Here is an 8,545-nt window from a genome sequence, read left to right as displayed (position 1 = left end):
AAGGATAACACAATGACTTTATTGTGACCAAGTGGTGCTGGGCGCTGGACACACAGCAGCTAACAAGACAAACACTGGGCCAAAGTCTCAGCCGTGTGTGCCCCCCATTGGTTCTTGGCAGCTGGCGGTAGAAGCAGAAACTCAGTAGCCCTTAACTTTTTCCCTGGGAATGCCGCCTGCCTGCTGCTTTTTTGTTACAGGCAGCTGAGGATGCTCTGAGTACAATCTGGGTGGAAGTCGGGCTCAGGCCCTGGCCAGGGTCAATGAGAGGTGTAGAGGGAGCAGCCTCCCCCAGACCCCAAGGGCAGTGGGAGACAGCTAGATCAGCCTCCTCCTCTTTGGCATTCAGCCCTGCCACCAAGGGCTCCAAATCTCTGGGCAAAGGTCACAGCACCTGATGCCCAGAGGACATGTGACCAGAGTGCTACTGAGTTGGAACAAGCCACACAATCAGGTCATTGTGTTAAATGCACAGGTCCCCTTGCCAAGACGCACCCCATTCCATCAATGCCAGGATTTTCTGGGGCCCTGATCTACAGGGACCCTCAACTGGGGAGGGTGTTGCCTCAAAGGTCTTAAGGGGAGGAGGGATCTCTTCTGGGAGACCCATTGTCCCTGGTCTGTTCTGAGAGCCAGGAAGAAGTGGGTAAGGGAGAAAGAAGCACTAAGCCCAGCCTGGCTCTGTGCCTCACGAGGAGTGGCAGACGCTGGCAAGATCGTTACTCTTTGACTCTTGGTGCACTTTGGCTTTAACCATTGTCTTCCAACATTTGCTTTGGGTGGTGAAGACTGCTGATCACTAACTTTGATACTTTAGAAATCCAAAGATTTTCCTTCTGTTATGACTGGGTCCAAGGATTCGCAGGAAGTCCACTCTTGAAAGGAGATCTTCCTTCACAGAACCAGCAGGCCACTAGGCAAGGATTTGGAGCTACTGAACTCTGGGTGAATCTGCCAGACTAAGAGCATTGTGGGGTGGGCCTCTAGAGAACCAGATCAAGCTGTCAGAGAGTACATCCCCCCTTTTCCACTTTTAAGCTGAATGGCCTTGGGCAAACTACCTAACCTCTCTGAGACTTAGTTTCCTCATTTATAAAATGGGGGATGATGATGCTTGTCATATATGATTGTAGATGATCTTAAATGAAATGAGGTCTGTAAAATATTGACCTGCACAACAAGAATGCATTTGTTACTGTCCCTGGAGGAGTGAGGGGTCAGAGGAGACTTTGCACTCTGTAGATGCTCAGGCAAAGCTTACTGGTAGGTTTCACTCCACAGACCATTCAGTGACTTTAAGAGAGTCCCACCCTGCGTGGGTTGTTTACTTTTTTCATCATAGGTGACCCTAAGGAAGCTGGCATGATGCGGTAGCCCTCAGCTGGGTGGACACAGCAACCTTGATTTTAACAGACAGGAGAATAAGGAATTTGCTTCTTACACTGCAAGATTCTTGAGCACCTGGTGTGTAGTGAGTAAAACAGAAGTGAATCTGCACTTGATCTGAGCCAGAAAACTGAGAAGTTATAAGAGGGGAATCTGAGTCAGGGAGCTTGCAGTCAACCAGGACCACCTTGGGTCCTAGTTACTCATGGGTTCAGAGATCCCAGTTCTCAGCACACCTTTCCACAAGAGAGAGGGAGAGGCAGTAAACAGCACTCGCCCTTCTCCATGTTACCTTGCAGGAAAGAGATTGGTCTAGAGGCTGGGACCTAGGTACCTGAGATGCGCTTGTCCATAAACCTGGCTCTTGGGGGCTAGTAGATGATTTTTGTGTTCTATATTTTATCTCTCCATAGTCATCCTCCAGGGCAACATCCACCCTCCCTGTCCCCCCACCCCCCGACATATGAAGGAAGGTCTGGGCAAGGGAAGAGGAGCATTACAATTATTAGAGGTTAATTTTTTTTGGCATATGTGTGTCCATTCTCCCACATCATTTGTTGAATGGACTTTATTCCCCCATTGAACTGCTTTTGCACTTTTGTCAAAAATCCACTGGACATATTTGTATGACTGCATTTCTGGACTCCTATGACCCATTAATCTATGTGTCTCTCCATCTGCCAATACTATAGATTATCTTCATTACAGTAGCTTTACAGTAATTCTTAAAATTGAGTGCTGTGAATCCTACAACTTTTTTCTTTATCCACAATTTATTTTGACTATTCAAGTTTTCTTTTCCTGGCCTTTCCATATAAATTCTTTTACTTTTAGTTTTCAAATTCATTTAATGGCAAGTGCTAATTAGCAAATTGGCAACGGTTATCCTAAAGTTACTACACTCGCTGTGTTGTCATTTCTTAGGCTTGATCAGATAACCTAGGATCAGACATGCCCCCTCATAAGATGAGTCAGAGTTGGTTGATCACCAGCACTTATCAAACCAGACCTAGACAAAGGACTAGGTCTGGGGACATGTCCCTGGTCTTAATATAGTGAATGATTAGCCTGGGAGGACCATTACAATTATTGAGCACCTACTTAGTAAGCATCAACTACGTGGTGGATGCTGTCCAAGGTGCTGTCTGCTGCCATTCCCACCGTTCTGGGTGCTCTCATTCCTAAAGAAAAGGGCCCTGAGACCTTGAATTTTGGAGCTGGAAAGTCTTGGAGGCTTTGGTCTGCCACTTACTGGAGGACCTTAAGATGTGACTTAGCCTCTTTCGACCTCAGTTGCCTCCCCTGTGAGATGGGGGTAATTAGAACGCCCACATTTTGAGTGTTGTTGATGATTAAATGAGATGAGATACGCAAAGCACATGGCACAGGGCTTGCTAAATGCTCTGAAGTTTTTAGGGATGATGATGATGATGATGATAAAATAGAGTTGGATCCGAAAACCTTCCCCAGATGTGATCCTTGGTCTTAGTGCTACCTGGAATTTCCAGCTGTGCAGCAGAGAGGTCTTGACTCTGGCAGTTCTGGGAGTACAACTCTATTTCTCACTTGCCTGGTCACTCGGTGTCATTTATTTCCTCCAGAATATTTCCATTCTGGGGTCTGAGAGCTGGGTCCCAGGGCGCTGGGCCAGCGGTGCAATGTCAGAGCTGTTCCAAAGGACAGAAAGGCCCCTTGCCTCCTCCAGGTGCCCTCCTCTGCATGGGGAGAAGCGGAGGGGGCGGGGGGCGCGATGAGGCTGAGCCCCGCGTGGGCCGGGCTGGCTCTCTCCCAACCCGCCCAGCGGTGGCCGACTTGCTCTAGTTACCTCCTCCCACCGGCTGGGTCTCCAGGTGCCTTCCTTTAATTAAAAGTCTTTAGCCTTCCGCGACACGGGCCCTCATTTGCATGGGATCCCTCCCTTTATGCAGCCTCGGTATCAGAGCGAGCCAGGAGGTTAACGGAGCGTCGTCGCGCCTTGTCCCGGGACAGCCGGCTGAGCCCAGCGCCTAGTCCCCGCCAGGGCCCCCGGGGACTCCGCATGCCGCGGGGCGGGAACCTGCCAGGTTTGCAGCCGCTCTGCCGCCCCGCCTGGCTGGCCTGGCTCGAACCTGGCCGGAGCAGAGGCGTCCCGGCTTCGCTCCAGCGCCGGCGTGCCCTAGCCTCCCGCCTCCCCGCGTTTGCAGCCCGAGTGGCCCGCGGTCCTTGAAGCCTGGGCGAGGTCCTCTGCGTCTCTGCAGCCTTCGGAGCTGATCTGGACGCATGGGAATCCAGGAGGAAGGCGGGTGTTTTCCAATCATCTGTGTTTGCCGGTCCCTGGACTGAGTTCCAGGGGTTTTGCAGGGCAAGTCATGACTCCCTCCCCAACGAACCAAGAGCTGATCAGGAGAAATTGGTATTGGAGATTACGCAAAGCACTGTGCTATCAAGGTAGGAAGTGGTTAAAAACTGCAGGAGGGTTTCACCTCAAGGGGCACTGGAGTTCAGAGGAAGGCAGGAAGTGAACTGCCAGTCAAGGCCAGTGCCTCGCTGAGGAGGAGGAGGAGAAGGAGGAGGAGGAGGAGGAGGAGGAAGGAGAGATAAGAGGAGATTCTGATGCTTAGAAAAATCAGGCACATTCACCAGGGTCATATAGATGCCCAGTTCAGCTGGCCTCCTAGACCGGTCTTTTCCCACTCAGAAGAAAAGGAAGCATCTACCCTGGAGTGACCAGACTCCTTCTTTCCCAGATGCTCATGCTGTAGTGGAGAAGATAGACACAGACCTGGGAAACTCTAGGTCAAGGTCTTTGCTTCTGACGCCACATTGGGCTCTAACCTCATGGTTTTAGTTTCCTCAGCAGACCTAAAGTTTTCTGTGTAACCTCCCCCAATCTGTTCAGTGTTACCGGAGTCAGTCCCTCCATCACCAGCAGCCCCAATGTCTCAAGGCCAGGGAGACAAGAGTGGTCAACCTTTTTTTTTTTTTTTTTTTTTTTTTTATGTGGCAGGCCCAAATTCTTAGAGATAAGGAAGAGGAGATACAGTGAGGGTTGCTTTATCTTTGCTTATTATGTTTTTACTCCTTTTCCCAGATTGATTCTGAAGACCTCCCATCCCCCAAATCTTAGGAACTAGTTTAAATCTTCCTTTCTACAAGTCCCTTTTTCCATTTTCATTTCCTGGGACTAGGAAAGAACACCTTCCTCAAAATGGCCTCCAACAGGTCTCTCCTCTAATTTGGACACTGACTATAAAGATATATTAAAACACAAACATTTTTGTTGAGAAGAGTGTGACAATATGCGTCCTAAGGCCCAACAGACAGTAGTAAACACTGGGCCATTCGATTAGCTTGCTGTCACGTAGAAGGCAGAGTATGACCCCCAGAGGATGGATCTTTGGGGACAGGCACAGCTTGAAAGAGGTGCTGGAGGACTGGAGATGAGGAGGGAGGAAGACAAGGGTGTGAGCAGTGAGCCACGTGAGCGGAAGTATTAAGAGAGGAGGTAATGAGGGCTAGAAAAAAGGCATCCACGCAGGCTCCGAGGCAGGATCCTGAGACTGCCTTGTTCCCTCTGGGTCCTCACTGCCTTGCACAACCTTTGGATGTAGGTTCTCAATAAATATTGAAAGTAGTCGGTATTAACTGACTGCACCAAGTAGAAGTCCTCGAGGGAGAAGATATGGGAGCAGGAGAGGAGCCTGGAAGGCAGGTCTTGTGCAGATGAATTCTATATTCAGATTGCACCTTCGTGAGAGAGGGAGTGGGGTGGAGGGCACACATGTCAACATGAACTGAAGCCCTCGTTTTCTCCTAGTGCCTCCTTGGCCTCATGAAAAGAGAGACATTTCCTAAAAGGGTAAATAAGTTTAATTGAGTTTACTGGTGAATAGCCAATTAGGCTTGTCCTGGGAGGAGGTTAGGGGGCTGGCTTAGTAGTATGTAGACACCTCACTGATGAGGTGAAAGGAAAGGTCTAGGTAGGTCTAGAGGCTCAAGGAATGTTCATCCCGCGGGAGAGAGGCTTGTCTCCACCTGGCACAGACATAATAGCATCAGTAGTGCCAAAGGTCTTCCTGGATAGTAGAGTCATTGAAACTCTTTAGGTGCAAGTAAAGGCATCCAATGTGGATCAATTAGAGAGAATATTTTCATTGCTAAATCAAAAAAGTAGAATTTCTTCTCTTCCCCCTCTTGCCCTTCCTTTCCCTGGCCTCCTCCTCCCCCTTCTCCTCCTCTCTTCCCCCCTCCCCCACTCCTCCTCCTCCTCCTCCTCCTCCTCCTCCTCCTTCCTTCTAAATTGACTTCTTTGGGTTTTAAACCTGCCTCTTGTCCTAACATGGGCATTTGGTAAATGAACACATGAATTCGTTCTTGGCATTTTCTTTTATTTTGTTTCTTTTTAGTTGAGAGAGAGAGAGAGAAATCGAACAAGCAGAGGCTGGGACAGGGGGTGAGAGAGAGAGAGAATCTTGTGCAGACTCTGCACTGAGTGATGTGGGGCTCGATCCCACGACCCTGGGATCATGACCTGAGCAGAAATCAATAGTCGGACATGCAACTGACTGAGACACCCAGGTGCCCCCATTCTTGGCATTATAGATGCAACTGTGGGATCTCCAGAGGGGATCCTTCCAGCAGCTAGTCTGGAGACATCTGGGATGCTTCTCTGATTCCAGTAGATGCTTTATTCTGTTTTGGTTGGACATTCGGCTGGAACAAGGGGTCATCCTCGAGAAAAGTCACATGGCCTCTCCAATAGACAAGTCAGGAAAAGTGGTGGAGGTGGGGGGCAGCGGTTGAAGTTGGTGAGACTCACTTTTCAGAGTCAAAGAGAGAGAGAGAAGGCCCATCAGGCAGTCTTGGTCCTTGTGTTTCATATCTGTGTGTGCATGTATAAGGGTGTTCCTTCCAATCACCATCTTGGAGGTCTTCAAAGAATTAGAGGTTAGGACCAGCACTGGCCAAAGTTCATAAGTTTTGTTTGTTTCTCTCCTAGTTCTTATTTCCTTTTGCAGGAAAGGGAGCAACGAGGGGGTGGGGTGGGGATGCAGAGTGGGGCTGGGGGAGAGAAGGGGCAGCAAACATGATGAGTCCCTGAGGACTAAGGCAAAGGAAGAAACAAGTCCACGAGAAGCTGATCTGGGTCTGTGAAGAAAGTCTGAGCACTTAAAATGCCCTTCTGGGATTCCCAGACAGTGTTCTTGGTGGTTTCTTTCCATTGGCTAGGCTGCCTGTAAATCGGGTAGGTGCCACCAGGTGGAGAAGTGTCTGGATTACAGCCTCGTGACTCACATTATTTCCCATGAGTGTGGGAAACTGAGAAGATACAGGGTTTTAATCATCATGCTTAAAACTGTTCCTAAACACACACACACACACACACACACACACACACACACACAATACCAATTATTGAGAAAGGGCTCCTCCACTAGTATTATAAATTCATGGAAGTTATTTATCACTAATCCTCTCCAGAACTTTGTTGCTTTTTCTTGCAGTGATTTCTAAGTACAGCCCTGAAATTCTAGGAGTCCATAACATAACATTTACAACAAGACTTATTGTACTTCATTTTTCCTAGCTCTTTACAGCTTTGGGGTCTCAACTGCATTCCCCATCTGTTCCTTTCTTACGGTTTACTTGAGCTCTGTCTCTTTTGACATCAATAACTATTCCCCGTCAACTTCCTCAACTTCTTTCCTCTCTGTTTAAAAGACGTCTCTCTCTCTCCACTCATCCATTCTCCCCTCTTCTCTGGTGTGCTAGACACAAACGGTGTGTACTTTCTTGGATTCCTGCAACTACCTTCTTTCTCTCTCTTGTTTGGAGCCCATCGCATCTTCTACTCCAAGACTTGATCACTCTGTGAGATTTGGCACGTGGGTGGACAAAGACTGAATGAGGCAATCTGGAAGTTCAGGGGCATGGGCTCACTGTTGGGTAAATCTTGACTGGTAGGAAATGAGACACTAGAGGAGGATGGTCACATAAATTCCCCATCTCCTTTCAGTGGGTACCTCACCTAAGGTATGGTTTTCTTCTTGCAGAGAAGAGAGAACATGTCTTGTGAGTGAGCTGCTGTGTGTCTTCCCAGCTTGTTGTGAAGTTTCCAGCAGCACAGTAATGCATTTCAGCACCGTGCTTCACACCTTCTCCTGCCTTGCTTCCATCTTTTCCCTAACCTTCACTGTCCTGAGGGCTTGCACCTTTCCCCCAGGCAAAGAGTCAGCACTTCAATCCTTGCCTCAGGCTCTGCTTTCCATAGGCTAAAGGCTGAGATACTTGGCCTCAGAAGACAGTGTCCCCTTCCTTTTAAGGACAATTTTCTCACTTGGGTTCTCATTTCAATCTCTTTCTGCCTCCTCTGTGCTTCATTAACCTTTCTTCAGTTTCTTTTTTGTGATATAATCAACATATAAATTTTTCCATTGTTTTCAGTTTTTAACTCCTCCCTCTTTATGGATTCCTTTCTCTCTTTTAAAAAAATTTTTTAATGTTTATTTCTTTATTGAGAGAGAGAGAGAGAGAGAGAGAGAAAGAGAGAGAATCCCAAGCAGGCTCCACATGCTGTCAGCATATAGTCCAATGTGGGACTCAAACTCACGAAAGGGGAGATCATGACCTGAGCCAAAACGAAGAGTCAGACACTTAACTGACTGAGCCACCCTATGGGCACCCCAGGCGCACCTAGGGATTCCTTGCTCATAATCTATGGACATATTCAAGTATTTCCATGAAAAATAAACATTCCCTTTACTCAAAGTGTTTAATTTCATCTCTTCACAAACAGATTTCTTATAAAGTTATACTTACTGCCTTTATTAGTTTTCTAGGGCTGCCATAACAATGTAGTACAAATTGGATGGCTTAAGGCAACAGAAATTCACTTTCCAATGGTCCCGGAGGCTAGAAGCCTGAAAGCAAAGTGTTGGCAGGGCTATGCTTCCTCTGAAGGAACATCTTCCTTTGCCTCTTTCAGCTTCTGGTTGCTCTGGGCGATCCTTGGCTTATAGCAGGGTAACTCCAATGTCTACCTTTATCTTCACAGGGCTGTCTTCCCTCTGTATGTCTGTGTCTTCACAGGGCATTCTCCTCTCTCTTATGAGAACATCAATCATACTGGATTAAAGGCCCATCCTCATGACCTCGACTTAATTACATCTGCAAATACCCT

The 8,545-nt window shown here is 47.9% G+C and overlaps 1 pseudogene; it reads right to left on the bottom strand.

Annotated features, from left to right (window-relative positions):
* Window positions 1-2,366: 2,366 nt before the first annotated feature.
* LOC125163147 (uncharacterized) lies at window positions 2,367-2,472 on the bottom strand (annotated as a pseudogene).
* Between the last annotated feature and the right edge of the window lie 6,073 nt (window positions 2,473-8,545).

The sequence above is a fragment of the Prionailurus viverrinus genome, chromosome A3 (assembly GCF_022837055.1).
Source record: "Prionailurus viverrinus isolate Anna chromosome A3, UM_Priviv_1.0, whole genome shotgun sequence".
In the NCBI taxonomy this organism is placed as follows: domain Eukaryota; kingdom Metazoa; phylum Chordata; class Mammalia; order Carnivora; family Felidae; genus Prionailurus; species Prionailurus viverrinus.
The sequence above is the reverse complement of the archived record's forward strand: the minus strand, read 5'-3'. Positions and strand labels throughout refer to the sequence as shown.